This window comes from Podarcis liolepis (genome assembly GCF_965112155.1).
Source record: "Podarcis liolepis genome assembly, chromosome: 4".
NCBI lineage: Eukaryota > Metazoa > Chordata > Lepidosauria > Squamata > Lacertidae > Podarcis > Podarcis liolepis.
In genome coordinates this window covers 66239632-66258710 of record NC_139558.1, presented here as the reverse complement: position 1 = coordinate 66258710, position 19079 = coordinate 66239632, and positions in this window count along the sequence as shown.

Below are 19079 nucleotides of genomic sequence, written 5' to 3'. Positions count from 1 at the left end.
TCGATGTACTGGCTCACTGGGAAAACTTCAGAAATTCATATAGACATGTGAGCTCAGCTACTCAGCAGCGCTTCTGCCTAAGTGATAAACCCTGGCATCCTGATACCTGAGTGCCAGACAGGTAGCCATTCCAGAAAAAAAACAAACCCAGATGAAGACAAAAGGGTATGATTAACTTGGCTGGGAAACAGGGAAATGTAAATATCTCTTTGGTTTCACTTGATGGGTGTGTGTTGGAGGGCAAGGAGAGGAATGTGGCAGGGTCCAGGATGCTCAGATTACTGCCACCAGACCTCCCCTTTCATGATATAACCATGATGTATTAGCGATGTAGTTTGGGGGGGGGAGTGTAACATGGGGATTAAAGGTAAAGGTAAAGGGACCCCTGACCATTAAGTCCAGTCATGACCGACTCTGGGGTTGCGGTGCTCATCTCGCTTTATTGGCCAAGGGAGCCAGCGTACAGCTTCTGGGTCATGTGGCCAGCATGACTAAGCTGCTTCTGGCGAACCAGAGCAGCGCATGGAAATGCCATTTACCTTCCCACCGGAGTGGTACCTATTTATCTACTTGCACTTTGACGTGCTTTCGAACTGCTAGGTTGGCAGGAGCAGGGACTGAGCAATGGGAGCTCACTCTGTTGTGGGGATTCAAACCACTGACCTTCTGATCCGCAAGTCCTAGAAGGACATGGGGATTAGCAGCTGATAAAAGTTTGGGTTCTCTTTTGTATGGGGCTTCAATCTTGTTTCACCTGGTGGCAGGTGGGAGTCCTGTCGTGACAGTCTTCACTAAAGACCAAGCCTACTGGCTACTGTTTTGCTCTGGTATTCCTGGCTGGTGTCCTTGTTTTTTTGTCCAAGGGAGCCCTCAGATTTCTCCATTAACAGTGCCCAGCCCCTTCTTGGGGAATTATCTGGGTGCTTGGGTACCCAGGGCCCCAGGGAGTTGGCACCTGTGCTTTTCATGGAGCATTCATTCCAATTTGTCTGTGGGGAGATTACATGACAAGAGAGCTTGTTGTTCAAGTGCACTAATCCACTTTCATTGTGCAACCTGAATTTGCTTGTGATTAAATCCTACCCAAAGATAGCAAAAATGCCCGGAAGTGCACTTGGTGTCCTCCATGACCAAAGGATATGTCAGGAACTATAACTGTGTGTATTACTAATAGACTTTCAGCTGGAATCTGATGCTAAAGCTCCCTTCATGGTGTTCCCTTTTTCTCTGCTGCAGATAAAGCATCCATTTGAAGGCTGGCCTGGCCGTAAGTAACCATAGGAGTGCAATCTGAGCAGATTAGTGAAACAGTGGACAGCAAACAACCCTTAATAGAACCACCCCTCTCTTCTTCAATATCAAAATGGAGCATTTTCCTGAAAAGGACAAACAATGCCTGCTGCTTGGTCTATGGTTTTCTCTGTTCTTTACCATTTTACTCATAAATCTACAAGAAAGGGGTGGGAGTGGGGGAAAGGAAGGAAAGGTAACCAATAATGTTTATTCCCAAGTTTTCCAGAGTCAGCAAGTGCTGAGAGAGTGTATCATTAAGAAAATGAGACTTCTGAGTGTACAAATGCCAGCAGGAGGGAAAGTCACTGTTGCTTATTGTCTACTTTGGTGCCACATGGAAAGTTCAGCTAATCCTCTTAGTTACAGAAAGGAAAGATTGTTATCTCAAGCAATTTGCTGGCTCTGCTCCTTTTGTTCTTTTCAGTTTTCTTCCTACCCAATTGAACACCATTTCCCCCTCTGGATCTTGTTTTGAGTAATCATGGGGCTGCATCAGGGAAGGAGTTTTTTCTTTTTTTGGGGGGGGGGGATAATAAGATAGTGATTCTTAAGCTTCAGGCATACTTTTCAGTAATCTGTAAAACCACAAGAAGAATAATGCAGAAAAATGCCAGAAACCTTTTCCCACCACAAACAGTAATGCACACCCAATTAAAAATTGACTCCTTCTGCACTCTGGGACACCTCTACCGAACACATGGTCTTGGGATATACTCTGTGTTTGTGACATCTTTGTCAGGCAGGGCATAATTGTTGAAGGCTGATTTTTTACGCTATGGCTGCTACATCTTAATGGCATGGAGAATGTGCAAACAGCAATACATGCCTGTTGTCCTGCAATGGCTTCTGTTTCTCTTTACCTTGCATATTAATTCCTTTGGGTAGAGCAGACAGTACAGCTGCACTGGCATGCAGAATGTGTTGATTCAGAAGCTTCTTGTCTGCAGAAAGGTAGAAAACTAGAAGAGTAGTACTGAGTACAAGAAGACTTAAGAATCAGTAAAACTGGAAAATATGGATGTGAGCTAGTCTATGCTGTCTCTTAAAACTTCACAAGGAAGTAGTTTGCATGCATTTTGAAGTGAAATGCGGTGAAAAAATTGTACATATACCTTCACATTTGACAGGCAGAACAACTATCTAAAGTTGAATTGAAAGGATCTCATGAGAATTGATCCTGTATAATTTAGTGATTGTGATGTATTATAATTATAGACCAGTCACCCAAAACCTGCCAGTCTGACAATGTGGAATAAGAAATGAGAAGCACATTGATAACATGTTGTTTTCACTTTCATGGCTTAACTGAACTTAAAGTCATTCAGTTTCAAAGAGTGGGGGAGCAGAAGTGAATTTTGAAATGCAAGAGGAAAGGAGAAAGAAAAAAAAAATATGCTAATTCTGCCACTCATATTCAACTGCCAAGGATGTTATTCCTGAATGTTGTGTGAGGCTTAAATGAAAATATTATTACACCCCAAAAGCCTTTTAATAGTTGTTAGGTGGGTGGGTGGGGGGAAAGCTTATAGTGGCCATTGAGTCATTTTAACTATCACTGGATCTGAACTCCACATGCAGAAGGAGTATGTTGCTTTCACAATGTGCCAAGAATGTGATATCAGTGTTAGTGCTGTGATTGACCCAAAATTCACAACAAATTGTATGTTGGCAAAGTATTTATTGTAGCCCAGTATCAAGCTTGAACATTCTAGGAACATCTCTCATCTGTGGGATACTATAACTGAGTTAGCATTTTGCCCACCTGACAAAATTACTGCTATGAAAGAATTATTCACACCCTTCATTGCCCTACAGGTATTTATTTGAGGAATTTTTGCCCTGCCCTTTAGCCCAGTGTTTCCCAACCGGTGTTCCGCGGCACACTAGTGTGCCGCGAGACGTTGGCTGGTGTGCCGTGGGAGGGAGGCGGGCGAGTCGGGCGGCGAGAGGCGGGGCGGCGGCGGCGAGGATCCGCGTCGAGCCGGGGGCAGCTCCGCGGTGGTGGTGCCGAGGTTTCTCTCTCCATTCTCCCCTCACACACACACACAGGAAATAACACAGGATCAGCTGACAGGACCCGGCCAATGGGGCGGCGGGGCAGCGCGCGCAAAAGGGAGGAGCGCGAGACAGCGGACGAGGAGGAGGCCGGCATGTCCGGGCAGCAGCAGCAACAACAGCAGCAGCAACTGCCGGCGATGGCTCCTCAAACCCCGGGCAACCCTACTCCCTCACCGGCCTCGGCTGCCCTCCTGCTCCACCCGCCGCCGCCTCCCCCGCCGCCGCCGGCCACCTCGGCCCCGCCGCCGCCCCCTCCTCCGCCCGCTATCGCCGCCACCACCACAACAGCTGCCGCCGCCTCAGCTGCCGCCGCCGGCCACCTCGGCCCCGCCGCCGCCCCCTCCTCCGCCCGCTATCGCCGCCACCACCACAACAGCCGCCGCCGCCTCCCCCGCCGCCACCGGCCACCTCAGCCCCACCGCCGCCCCCTCCTCCGCCCGCTATCGCCGCCACCACCACAACAGCCACCGCCGCCTCAGCTGCTGCCGTCCCTCAGTCCCTCGCTTTGCTGCCTCCTCCCCCCCCACCCCCAAAGCTTGGAGGTTCCCCGGCAAGGGGGAGGGGAAAAATTGAAACTTTCACTTTCGTGCGTCCCTCCCGGCGTGACGCTGCGCGCTGACGTCACGGGGCTGTAATGGTGGTGTGCCTCGAGATTTTTTTCATCAAACAAGTGTGCCTTTGCCCAAAAAAGGTTGGGAAACACTGCTTTAGCCAAAAGGGCTCCCAGGAGAGGCCTAATATCCATTGCTAATTCCCTAGACAGCTCCACCTCCATCTAGGCTACCTGCTGTGTCCTATACACACCTAAATTCTTGTCTGGCTTCTCCCCAAATAGATCTCTGATAGTGAAGCTATCTGCTTCCAGATGAACACTCTTCTGCCAGCTCTGCACTTCTTACTAGACCCAATGCCGCCTCAGCTCCTAAGGGCCTTGGAATAAAGGGGGAGAATCTGGGGCTGAGGCATAAGTCCATGTACAGAGTTGAGGGAGGCAGACAAAGTGTCCTTGGGGCTGGGTAACATTGGATTTCTCCCCTGCAACTGCAAGTTCTGAAGTGTTCCCAGTTGCCCAGGAGGTTTCTGTAAGTCCCACTAGGCTTCCTCAGATGAGGTTGACCTGGAGCCATGGTCAGGCTGGACTCTGAAAGGAAAATGGTCTCTGCTCTCAGGCTTACAACCAAAACATGACTGAATTTTACAAGTGTATGATATGGCATTCCAAATTCAGAGCAGTCTGTAGGCAGGATTTGTCTTCAGGCTGCAGTGTGAGCAGGTACTTTTTGTAGGGATGGCCTGAGGAGCAATAGCAGTGTTCTGATGCTCCTGTCACCTGGAGTGCTCTTATGTGTTTAGGACCACAATAGGCACGGATCTCAATTGCTTTTTGTCAGCTCAGGTCAGGGCTCCTTAGCAATTGCTCCCCCTTAGTCCTTGGTCACAGTCACACTGAACACAATGTTGTCTCTGAATATATAAGGTACAGTACTTCCAGACTATCACTGTTTTGAGGTGGGATTCAATCTCACACTGGTTCCGCAATTAAAGTTGATTTGGTGCTCCTGCACAACAAACTTGCTCCCTTTGATCACCAGTTTGATCTTTTCCAATAAAGAAAAGGATGGAAAAACGCACCGGAAAATGTGGGATAATAATTGCACGATGCAGCACCATAAAATGTCATAACAAATGTTCAATAAACAGCCAAAATCGCCTAACCTCCTTGTGAAATCAGGGCAATGGTGCAATTAATTGGCCTGGACGTGGTCACAATCTTCAGTATGACATTTTATTTTATTCGTTTATTAAATTTCTATACCACCCTTCATCCAAGGGCCATAAGGCAGTTTACAATATGAAAACACAAACATACATAACATGGCAACAAACAAAACATGACTTCCTGCTAAATGTGATTGTGTCATTACCATAACCCTGAGCAGCAGCCAGGAGAGAGGGGAGGGGAACCAATTGAATTAGGAAGGCCTGTGGTGCAAGCCACAGAGGTACTGAAGCTAGACCCAGGCCTTGACACTGAGCCTCAAGTCTTAGACCTTCAGACTGGGACCACTGGAGGCATCACCCGCTGAGCCAGACTCACCTGAGAAACCAGCCACCTTTACACCAGGGACCAGGGGTGTAGCCAAGGGGGGTAGGCAGGAGCAACTGCCCCCCTTAGATCAAGTATAACAATAGGAATATTTAACTGACCAGTCAGTTTGGTTGGTTCTGCCCTCCTCCCCAACAAAAGTCCTGCCCCCCCCCAACAAGGGGCTCCTTATTTCCCGTGCAAGCTCACCAGTACAGTACTGGCAACACACAACTGTCAGAGAGGCAACAGACTGCCAAATGCCTAGCCCTTTAAGACTCTCCAATGTTCAGGAAGGGGGTGGAGACTGGGCGGGGTAGTCTGGCCCAAGAGGAAGAAAAGGATTTACTTAAGCTTCAGACATCTGTAGAGCAGGTTGTCTACATGGAGCTATCCAAGGTCCTGCAACTTCAGCCTGCTCTTATCTGCTACTACACTATAGGACTGACTGGATTCAGTAATTCTAGAAAGGAAGAGGGCAAATGCCTTGTCATTGAATTCCTGCCTTTTCTTCCTCCACAGTAATTCCAACTTTATATGGCTTGCTTAGCCACCTAGTGGAGCTTGTGTTAGTTTGCAATTTGCTTTTGAAGGGAGGGTTTTATTTATTTATAAGTGTTTTGATACTGCCCATTAATCATATTCCCAGGACAGTTTGCAAAAAAAAAGAATAAAGCCATGAACCAATTTAATTTTAAATAAAGTCATTAAAATTTAAATACAGATAACATGAGAAACTAAAAGTCCATAGTCATAATACCAAAACATAAAAACGAGGCAGGGGAATTAAAATTGCATTCCAAAAGTGTGGGGGAAAGAAGGTCATTGTCAGGTGTGAAAAGGACAATAAGGGAGGTGTGGGGACTGCATTCGAAAACTGATGATATTAAAGAACTAGCTAATAAAAAAAAATGTCAAGCTTCTTAAAAGGTCTGGAAGAAAAGAAAGGGTTTAGTCTGGCAACAGAAATATGTTAAAAGTGGGTACCGGGTGAGCCTTTTAAGGGAGAGCATTTCACAAACAGGGGGCTACCACTGAAAAGGCCCTGTATACTTTGCAGGAGGGGGCATTTAGTGGAGGAACTCTATAGGTGACCTTAGTACCTACATAGGCTCAAATGGGACGAGGTGTTGATTCAGGTTCTGGGGTCCCAAGTAATGTAAGATTATATAGGTTAAAATCTGCACCTGGAATTGAGCCTGGAAACAAACTGGTGCGGTGAATGAGACCCAGTGTAATATGCCCAAGCTTCCTGGTACCCATCAGTAATCTTGGCACCAGTTTCACCATCAGATGTCATTTTGGAACTGTCTTCAAAGGCATCTCCATATATAATACCCAATATCACTTGGTCCATTCACCATGAATGTGGCTGTGCCAAAAAATGAGCTGAATGTTTCTGGCACACAGCCATGCATATATTGGATAGTAGCTGTTTTAAGCCACCGTTTCAGGATTACCTCTTGATAACACTTCTGAAACATATTCTTGTAACTTTAGCATGCTTTCATACTAAATGTCAAAATCATGAGGTCAGCAAATAAGCTGCGCAATTTGCCTGCCTTATATTTGATGGTAAATATGTATATCTACCATATACAGTATAAGGTTTGCAAACCACCCTGGAATCCATTTTTGATGAAGGTTGGTTTAGAAGTCAAATGAATAAATAAATAACATAAAAATCCTTGACCAGCATATGCAATCATACTGCATTTCCCTCTTTCTTCTTGATACAGTGCTGTCAAATTGGCATCTGTATGTAATATATATGGAAGCTTCCAATCAGCAGGCCCTGGCAGGTGCAGTTGTCAGCACTTTTTCATGGCTGCAAATGCTTTCTGACATTCATTAGCCTATTGTTCTCTTAGTTCTTGACAACTCCTTCCATGCTTCTGTTCTACAATGTCTTGAAAATCCCAGGAATGTTCTTGGATTTCATGGTTCTTGGCTAATCCTTCAAAGCTGGTCATTTGTCAGGTTCAGATCATAGACTCTCCTGTAAAATAACAAGTTGTTTGGAAGAGCTTGCATTTAGGAACTGGGAGTCTAAACTCAACTGACAGCTTTACACACCGAAGTGCATTGTCCTAAATGGTCTGAAAATATTGTCATTCAAGAATTATGTGACTTTATCAAGAGTAATGGTTTTCACAACACTTTCCACCATCTTTTGGATGATTGCCAGAGAATTTGTCAGTCCTTGTGGCATTATATAGAATTGCTGATTTCCTATTGAGGGTGGTAAACACTGTTTTAGGTCCACTTTCCTTCTCCACTTCCATTTGTTATTGTCCACACTTCAAATAAAGGATATTGAATTACTTAGATCAAGGAAGCCTGAGCAAAATGTCTTCTGTTCAGGGTAAAGGAAAAACATTCTTCCTGAAAAGAGTCCTGTCCACTAGTGGCGTAGCGTGGGGGGTGCAGGGGGGGCCGGCCGCACCGGGCGCAACATCTGGGGGTTAGGGTTAGGGGGCGCAAATTCACGGGTTAGGGGGCGTAAATTACTTGCCTTGCCCCGGGTGCTGACAACCCACGCTACGCCACTGCTGTCCACCACCTCTCTATAACCTCCCCTTTTATAATCTCACACCTTTTAGGCAATGCAGTATTGAGAACTCACGTGCTGCAGCTGCTCAGTGATTCTGTTGCAAAATGTAGTAACTGTCTTGGTAATTTGAGTTTTACCCACGACCCCATTGGATCTCTGTATCTTCTATCCTGGCAACAACCTGACAGTTCCAGAAACATCTTTTAACTCATCTGGAAGTAATGTTTGCTTGCATCTTTCCATCTTACAGTTATTTCATAAGTGTGTGTGTGTGTTTGCAACCTTTTCTGTGCCAGTGTGCATCAATTTAAAGCAGAGGTTCCAAATCTTTCTGTTCACAAGGCCCACCTGAGAAGGCTAAGAAGTCCTGAAACTCACCAGTCACAAAATGGTGTTATGGGGGCAGAGCCAAGCACAAAATGACAGCAGACAGCGTGGGAGTTTGACATTATCAGTAGGCAATTACTGACATTATCTTCTGTTAACATTTAATATGGAAATTGCTGAATTCTTTGTCATAGTGACAGGGAGTTCCATAGTTCAGCACTCAAACTAAATGCAGACACTGACTCTGCAGGTATCATGATTCAGCCTCCCAGTTTTAAGCCAAATTTAAGCTCTTAGTAGAGAAGGCTCTGCATTTTATACATTTTTCTTCCTTTCTTCATGCCTCTCAAAGTACTTCCACTAATCTCCTGTCCTTTTCTCCTCTTCTCCTTGTGCAATGAATTTGTATCCTATTCCCACCCAAAACTGCAAGTTTCTTTCAACCGTCTTCCCTCCCACAACAGCTTCCCTCTCCTATTCCCTGCTTCCCTATTCCCAGTTTATTATCATTACTTGAAAAATGAATATTTTATCTCTTTCTAATGTGCTTCAGTGCTCCCTCCAGCGGCTCTTTCCTCCCAGAGAGGGGAGGCTTCCTGGCTCTTCCCCAGCCAGGGATGAAGGAGGCCTGTGAGCGTGAAGCTGAAGGGTCAGAGGGCAGCAGCCCTGGGGGCTTCCTCTTTGCCCCTCCTTCAGATCATCTATCCCCCTGGCCTCCCTGTACTTTCTCTACCTTCCTACATATTTGGCATTGACTCCCATTCATTCTCCTGCTGTCCCTTCTCCCCTTCCAGCTTTGCATGTGGCCGGCTTGTTGCTCAACCAACTCCCACTTCCTCACCATCTTATTTACTCATTGTAGATGGGGGCAGCTGCTGTTAAGCTTCTGCCCAACCACAATGCTGCTGTAATACCAGAGAGTGGCTGTGGTTTGGAGGCCCGACGGTGGCCCCAATCTACAATTTGAGAAATACCAGCCTGAAGCACCAGTCTGCAGGAAATGCATGCCTGCAGTTTGTTCACAGCTATCCTTTAACTACCTGCACAATAACAGGTTCAGATGCTGGTCTTAATGAACACACCAGGGCAAAACCTGTTTGCCTCTTGTAGGTTCCACATCCTTCCCGAGGAGCTCTAAAAGTAATAATGATATATCCCAAATAAGGAACTTCTTGACCATCTCCCCCTATCATCTGCAGTACTTTTTCAGTTGGATTTTCTTTTGTGTGTTTTATATGTTTCCTGTAAAATGTCTGTTATGCAGGTTACCTGGGATCCTGTATTTTGGCTGTCTCCTAGTGCAGACCCAGGTGACTGAGCCGGAGTTTCCACAGCTGCCACCTGCCATGAGCCACCATTAGCAGCAGCAGCAGCAGCCGCCACCATGTTCTAAGCTTTTGATAATATTTTATTCTTGCCAATTATGCTGTTTTAAATGTACATTTTATATTTGACTTCTTTTAGTAATGCTTTATCTTGAAATCTGCAAGATAATATTTTAGCTTCCTGTTAATTACATTTCTTTGAATGTATGCTTTATATTTGACTTTCTTCAGTAGCATTAAATTCTGGATTGTTTTATTTTATGGTTCGATGTGTTGTAAACCACCTTAAATTTCCTCCCCCCCATTAAAAATATAAAGCAGCACAGAAATGAAAATAATAATAATAATAATAATAATAATAATAATATCTATTAACAGTTGCATGCAGCTCTATCTATGAAGATCCAGACCCAAGATGGCTCACTTGCTAGTTAACACCCGAGTTATTCCAAAATAAATTCTTCAGTCTCACCTCTCAGTGTCAGTTTTCAGAATTTTTGGAAACTAACTTCTTTTTTACCAGATTTGTATTGCACAACTGACTTACCTCACTTTAGGCTGTTTTTCCCCATAGAATTGTAGAGTTGGAAGAGACCACAAGGGTTATCTAGTCCCTGCAAGTCAGGAATATTTCGCCCAAAGTGGGGTTCAAACCCACGACCCTGAGATTAAGTCTCATGCTTTACCGACTGAGCCATAGAAGAACCATGCATTAAGATAAGCAGATCCTTTAGCAGCTGAGGATGCTTTGAGAATCATTTTGCCTAGGCAGATGCTTCCCCTTCTTAGAAGAGATATCCATTTATATTGCAGTAACATCAATTTGAGCCGCATGTTATTTTCCATTTGTGTTGATTTTCTTCAACAAATTGCCCACAGCTTCCTGCTTCCATACTTTTAGGCCACAGCCACATGGAAGGGTTGTAACAGGGCTGTGTACACAAAGCAATTTAGAGTGTTTATGATGCATTCCATGGGTGCATTTTTTCATGTTGTGCACATAATTTCCTCATACTAGGGAAAGACACCCCGCCTCAAATATGGATTTACTTGATTTGTGGATGATGAAACAAGGAAAATAAATCCAACAGAAAATCACATGTCACCCAACTGTGTATGTACTGAAGCACATTGTGTGGCCGGGTTGCATGGCCGCATGCACTCATAAACAAATACCTGCATGTATACCCACCATGGGAGGTTGGGGATGTACTAATTTCAGGGTAGGAGGTGGAAACACCACAGTGCAAATACATCCCCTCAAGCACCACCACTAGTGTGATGGACAAACATGCTAAAAATCACACATGAAAAAGTGGATCTGTGCGATCCTCAGGCACTGGTGTTCACTATGTGCGCAGCCCAGGTGATGCAGCCCCCTCCAGCTGAAAAACGTTAGCTATCACCACTCTGCAGTTTGACATGAGCTGCTTGGTTTGCTTTGTGTGCCCCCCCCCAATGGCTCCATTTTCTTCCTCATATTGTAGAAGCTTATAGAGCAGCTGTGTGAATATGACACCCTAGAAGCAGAATGACTGTCTGAGCAGGTCTTAGATGGAGCTTCACAATCACCTAAACCTCCATGAATAAATTGCTTTATCAGCTGCACATCAGAATTTGCTGGCATCCACAAGTACATTTTCTAACACTTTTCTCTGGCAACTGTTTAATCTCCTCAGATTCTCTAAGGGGTTTTCCACAGACTTTTGGAATGTCTGTAGAAATTGGGCACATTGTTCATTAGCACTGGAAAGAAAGTTATGTGCTGACAAACATTCTACTGCCGTCACATTTCCCTTCACTGAAGGCTACACTCAAAGCTGGAAGGGAAAGACTTTCTATTAATTTTCTTTTGCCCTCTTACTGATGGCAATTCTCAGTCCACCAGTAGCTGTTGTATTAGCAGCTTCCAGGTTTCAAAATCCACCTCACTACTGGGAATTGAAGAATGACATGAAAAGCCATTCAGTCTGAAGGATGTGTGAAGGTAAGTGGCAGTTTCCTCATTAGATTTTACCACACGTTCCACTAGTGCCTTTTGCACTCCTTCAGGGATAGTAAAAAAAGGTGTAGTAAGAGTATACATGGTGATTGGGGAAAGCAAAAACTATACCTGCCCAATAGAATACTTAGTTCAGAATCAATAGACTTGCCCTAGAATTGTCATCTGAAATGCCAGCAAACATCTTTTTCTATGTCAATATGGGGAAGACTTTCTCCATTTAAAATCGGTATAGCAATTTTCTGTTTTTTTCCTTATGATCCTAGCTGTACACTACCTAATATAGTTATAAATGACAATGTTTGCCTCAGTAGCCTGTCTTTTTAAAAATCCTATCTCAAAGTCCAAATCAAGTCCTCATCAATCACAACAGGGAATAGCTGACAGAATGCAATCCTATATACTTACCTGGGAGTGAGCTCGGTGGGCCTTGCTTCTGATTAGATATACATATAGCATTGCTCTATCAATCTAATTTAGTGTTCCATATACCTGAGTGCTCACTGGAAGGACAGATCATGAAGCTGAGGCTCCAATACTTTGGCCACCTCATGAGAAGAGAAGACTCCCTGGAAAAGACCCTGATGTTGGGAAAGATGGAGGGCACAAGGAGAAGGGGACGACAGAGGACAAGATGGTTGGATAGTGTTCTCGAAGCTACCAGCATGAGTTTGACCAAACTGCAGGAGGCAGTGGAAGACAGGAGGGCCTGGCGTGCTCTGGTCCATGGGGTCACGAAGAGTCGGACACAACTAAACGACTAAACAACAACAATCTATATCATAATACTTACAAAATTCCATTCCAGTAACAGGTAGGTATTTTTTTAAAAAAATTAATTGTCACAGAACAGAAGAAAAGAAGCAAACCAATTGTCTTCCTCAGCCACCAGGTGCATCTGTTCCAGTTTGGGGCCCAATGATTTGGAGGTGATGTGTGGTTCTTCCTCATTTACTGTTGTGATTCCACAAATATCACACTACCAAAACAACCTCAAACAGAGCAAGGTTCATCTGTTTGACAGTTTGATTCCTCGTGGTGCAAAAACAGGTAATAAAACATATGTAAACAAATGTGATAGGTTTTATGACTAAATGTGTGGCTAATTAAAACAGACCGACAAATGTTTATTATTGTTGACAATCAGACTGTGCAACCCGCTCTCTAGCTGTAGCACGTAAGTCAATATTGTCAGAGTTTAAATAATATATTATTGCAGCACATGTTTCTTACACATTACAGCTCATATAACAAGCAGAAGAAACAAATTGGTTCTCCCCAAGATGCATCTACTTGGTGCTACTTTTGTTGTAGTTAGCCTTTCTTGATAGAGAGTGATATAAGTAAAAAAACTGCTCCTTTTCCCTTATGGGGTACCCAAGAGCCCATTTAGAGTCCTTTGTAAGTTCTCTATCAGTAGGAAAAAATTACAGAGACCAACCAGAGAATATTGAGAAGCAAAGCAGCTAGTAAGCCTGTTGCAACAGGGTGCTCCCCCACAAGCAGGAGAGAGGAGGAGGACCCAGAACAAAGGTGTGCCTGCCTTTATATAGACATTTTAAATTGCCCACCCTGGAGTCCAAGACCACCCCCCAGATACATCACACCTACATCACAGAAAAGGTGGTCTACAACAGAAATCTGAGTGCGTTTTTACCCTGTCTGCCAGGTTACCTGTTAATGGTCACTTGACTGGATTACCTGGGGAGTCTGGCCATTTTTTTGTAATGATAATACTTAATTACTGAGCCAGGTCACAGGCTCACTCTATTCACACCTTAAATGTGCCCTTAAGGCAGGATTTGTGAGGACAGAGACAATGGGGAGGTTTCTGCATTTCCTTCGACCTTGCAAAGAAATATTTGAGGTGACTGAAAGAGTCAAAATGGCTTTAGGACTTTTCCCATGGGTTTCAGACATGTGCTTTATATATTTATATATGTGTTTGCTTGGTACATATATGAACATTTATTATATATATATATAAGACCTAAACATTCTTATAACAGAGAGCATACCCTCCAACATGTCCCAGAGAAAAACCAGGATGTGCATCTTTTGGGGCCACGCTCCTGCGTGAGTCACGTGACCCGTACAAAAGCACAGTGCCTCAAAACACAGTGTTTCGGAGCTGTGATTTTATGTGAGCACACAGCCCCCCAAAGCAGGATGCCCTGGTTAAATCGGGACAGTTGAGGGGTATGAGAAAGAGCTGAAAAGGAGATACCAACTCTTATAAAACAAAATTCCAGTTATGTCTTGCTGGTCTCTAAAGAATCCCATCAGCTTCTTTCTGCTGACTGGATTTATCCATTCTCAGGAGTTCATAATAAAGGCAGTGTAGGATATTAAAGCTGAGAGCAATTATAGATTCATATGGGCAGCAATATGCCAGGTCAGATTTAGCACCTGATATTGTTGGGCAGCTGCCAGGGACCCAGCACCTGCCTCAGCTCCTGCAGCCCCCTTTCCCTTTCCTCTAATGAGCCCCATGGTGGCATGACAGTTTTTGACATTACCCCAGTTTAGTAATAACAAAATAAATATATGGGAGCTCTAAGCTCCACAGAACTGCTGCTGGCTGTGCCACTGCCTAGGAACCTAGCCAGGACTCATGGGAAGTCCCATTGATGTAGGAAAGGGCCTTCTGAAGGCAATATGCTGAGCCCCCCCACCCCAGAAGTGGAACTGGCCCTGCCTATAGCATTACAATGACAGCTGCTCTAAACAGGTCACTAAACAACAACACATCACAAACTGAGCTGTAAAACAATAACTAAGTTTTAATTTATATATTTTTAACTGTTGCTATATCTGTATTGTCCCCGTTACACCTAATTGCAATTTCAAATGTATCCCTGTCTTTTTTATGAGTTCCTTGATATTGTATGTGGGCTGGAACTGGTCTGTGACCGAAAGAATAAAATTCATTCATTCAAGACAATGCTGGGAGACAGTTACTGGTACAGAATCATTTTGACTGATAAATTTCTCTCTCTTCTTTCAGGATCATAGAATTGTAGAGTTGGAGGGGACCACAAGGGTCATCTAGTCCAACCCCCTGAAATGCAGGAATCCTTTTGCCCAACATGGAACTCAAACGCATGACCTTGAGATTAAGAGTCTCATGCGCTACCAACTGAGCTAGCAGGATAAGGAGATCACAAATCTTAGAAAACTGAATTCCACTTAGGCCCTTCTGATCTTTGAGGTAGACCTTCTATATCCATCGGCTGACTGGATTAAGAAATCCTCCAAGCATGGGAGTAGCTAGGATTTATTGGGGGGGGGGGAAGAATTTTTATTTATTTACTTAATGGGGGGCAGCTGCCCCCCTGCCTCCAAGGGTTATTTATCTTCTTCACTGAATCCCCACCCTTTCTTCCATATATGGTTATTCCATATGACTCTGTGAGATGCCTAGCCACCTAGTGGAGAAAATTTGGGGCTCCAGCTAATTTGCACTTTATTCTGCAAGCTGGGCTTACCCACCAAGGTGGAGAGGGCAGAGTGCACTGCCCTAGCCGCTGCAACACACGTCAGGGCTTGTATCTTCCACAGTGTTGGAGATTTACAGAACTAGCATATAAATGTTTTACAATCAATCTTTCCCTAGACACGCAGAGATGGGATTTCAAATCACATTTGGGAACTCTGGCCAGAAAGGATCATTAGAGGAGAAAAGCCAGCGATTTGGAAATTAACTACAATAGCTATGTCAAAATAGATTTTAGAAATACCCTTATGGTGCATGGAGATATTGCAGTTTAACTAAATCCCTCTGTTTCCCATCAGTCAGTGCGCTGACTGGGAAAGAAGAATGAAATTGACTGCGCAGTATAATGGATCAAGGTATCTGTATCTGACGGCAGTTGCTTGTCTTGCTATAACGTTTCTCACATACACAAGTGACAACTGCTTTTCACAGAATGAGACCCCAAGAATACTGCATCTTTCCTCATCCTCCTGCCACATGGAAATGATGCAGGGCATAGAATTATTATGTAATAATGTATTGGGAGACGTCGTGCACAAGCCAAGGTCTCACCAGCACACAGGTGCACACTGAGCTCAAGTTCTTGTTTTTACCTACTAATCCCAATTAGGCTACGGAAACTTTTAACAGGCACCCAGAGGCCATTTTTGGATGGATGAGGGCAAACCAACGGAAACTTAATCCAGACAAGATGAAAGTACTGTTAGCTGGAAACAGCTGAACTACATAGAGGTTTGCAGCAGGTATTGGACAGGGCTGCACTCCTCCTGAAGGATCAGGTATGCAGCTTGGGGATAATTCTGTTGTCTGTGGAGGTGCAAGTGTCTTCAGGGATAGAGGTATATTAAATAAATAAATAATTTTGATGGTGTCAATGATAATACTCCAGTGTGGGATAAAGTCAAGGTTGAGTCACAGTCTGCAGTAGCAGACAAAGAAGTTCAAGTCCTGGCTCTGACAAACAGAGGGATAAAATCCCTTATATTCTGTAGTCCCATTGAAACCAATAGGGATATGTGTTGTGATCACTGGGTACTATTTAGAAAGCTTTGTGAAATTTAAAAAAACCCAAAAAGCCAAGTGGAAAAACTGTTCCATTTCCCAAAGTGTTGGCATGCCCCCTTGTCATGCATTTTGACACTGAAATTTTGCCCAAACAAAATTGGTGCTGCATGAAATATTTCTGGGAAGCCCTATTTTTGCTGTTAGCAGCTGCACTAAAAACCTTGAACTTGGTTACTTTCTGTGGCTAGTGTTATCGGACTCTCTTCAAGCTGTTTCTCAAATGCTTTGAAAATATGTTAAACAGCTGGAGAAAGGCATACAGCGCTGTGAAAACAGGCTGTTTTCTCTGTAATCCTTTGCGGCATTTCTCCACCAAAATCACACTCAAGCCAGTTTGAACTATGCTCTGTTTTATAGCATACAATAAATAAATATTAGTTATTTGTTGATCTGATTAATTTGTTGATGTTTTTACATGCTACTTGTTTTCTAAACTGTAATGAAAGGGCATTCCTGCATCATGAGGAATGTCGTTTTAGTGCAGACAAATAGAAACAAAATATTAGCAGGGCTACAATTAAAAAGGACAATATACAACAAATACACAGTCAGAATAGCAAAAATGAGTATTTAAGTCAGACTTCAGCAGAAGAAATAAAAAGCCTTGTACTTACGACTGGTTATTTTACTCCCCTTCTAAGTTTTTCCTCCCCTTCTATTGTTTTTTAAAACACTCAAAGCTGCATTCAAAATTAACAAAAAATGCATCAAATAAAGCAATATTAAAAGGCACATATTAAAACAGCTGACATGAAGAACAGTAGAAAGCTGCAGTTAAAAAGAGTTCAGCAGTCCTAAGGCTGTCTGCTTAGAAGCAAGGCCGAATATGTTTACGATGTCTTACTCCCCAGTAAATCTGTAAAGGAAAGCATCCTAACAGATACTTAACAAGGAGAGAGTTGCCTGGCAGATCTCCCTAAGGATAATTTTCCAGTATGTCAGCATCAGTACTTAAAAGACCCTGTCTCATTGCACCTGTTGGATGACACACAAGGGCAGAACAGAGCTTCTGAAGCTGATCTTGAGTGAGGGATGGGGAAACCTGTGCCCCTTCAGATGTTATTAGACCCCAACGCCTTACCATTGGCTATGTTGTCTAAGCTAATAGAAGATGGGGTCTAACCTCTGAAGGGCCACGAGTTCCCCATCCCTCACTCAAGATTAACTTCAGAGGCTCTGCTGCCTATTTCACCCTTGTCTGCCTCTTTTGTTTCAAGTGACTGGCATGGGAGCAGATTGTACCTGATGCAACCTCTCCCCTAGGGTCTCATCTGCTTGTTGCGAGAACTAAGGTCTCATCCTGGCAAAAAAGGCGAGGCCTTTTAACCTTCATCTTGGTTTCAAGTGGTTATTGCTTCAGGGGGGAAAAGATCCCCTGTTACTGGATAATGAGGTTTTTATAAGGCAAACAGGAAGCATGGGCTACAATCAGCTAATTCCTTAAAGACTAATCATTGGGCTGATATAATGGTGTGGAAAAATCACTCTTCTTGGATTTGTTCAATGAATGAGTGGCTTTCCCATAAAGATTCCCAGAAGATTCTTCTGGCTTGTTGACAGTCTGTTATTTTGATGCAAAAAGACATGTTTTCGTGGGTAAAAGTTTTTTTTTTGCTGCCCAGAACTCTAGCTCCTTTTTGAGGGTGCTGCAAAGTAAGTACTGCCCCCTACTGCCCATTCACATAGGTCCTCCAGAGCAGGAAAGTTCCATCCCTACCCCATGTTTTATTTGATTTTTACCAAGGTAAAATGAATTCATTTAAGACTTCACCACCAGCAACTGTGACACTATCAAACCCAGACCTGTGCAATAATATTTGCAGTTATGTAGATTTGGGCATGATCCCACCTGCCTCTGGTAGGGATGAACAAATCTGTCATTTTCTCATTTCTCTAACCTTATGTTGAGTTTGCCACATCTCTACAGCAGTTTGCAAAATTTTTGTTAAAAAATCTTTATGAAATTTGTCGGCATTTTAGTGTACATTTCTCCCAATAAACACATTTTTTGTATGCAATTTTGAAAAATATACACATTTTGCACAAACCTTTCCCTGAAATAATGCATTTTGTATGTTATTTTCACCATATTTTATGTACACCTCTCCCTTTTTTGTGCACATTGGTTGGGGCCAATTGGTTGCACTGGAAAGTTTGGAGAGTTGCCGATTCCAAAGGATCAATTCCTGTATTGTTTTGGAAACTGTGAATTAGGTACCGGTAAGTTTAAAATGCAAGCCCCGCTCCTTAATACCCGGCCTTGGTCCTGCAAAGATTTATCCCTGGGATGACCCAGGAGAGAGGGGATGTTATCAGAGCCAATCTCCAATTATGAACAGGAATAAATGTCATCTCTTGATTACACCTTTTAGTTGGTTGTCCCAGAGTTTGTTAACCTTCATTTTGTGCCTCTGGCATGCTAAAGAAGGTATAGCAATTTTAACTTTCTATATTAGAGGGGAGGAAGCCTTTCATATATGGCACTCTCTCCCCCACCCCTCCGGAAAAGCTTTCTGAGAATGTGCAAACGAAGCCATTTTCCTTATCCAGCGCTGATCCTCCTTCACACTTGCAGAAGCAACAGAGAGAAAAAGAAGAGCTATGGCAAAGCCTGGTCAAGATGATGCAAGGAACAAAGCCCAGAAGAGAGCTTTCAGTTGCAGCTAGTTGAACAGAAGAAGAATTCTTCAAAGAATTGAACTCTCTCTACCATTCTCGCAGGAAGGAGTCTCATGGGAGGAAGAGAAAACAGCTTTCATTTTAACAAGTCATGGTATTTATGGCCCTTTCATGAGTTTTGTTTGAAAATATGAAAGTAGATGGACTTAAACCTTGTTTCCAAAGAGAGCAGAGGGAGGTGAGAGCACACGAAA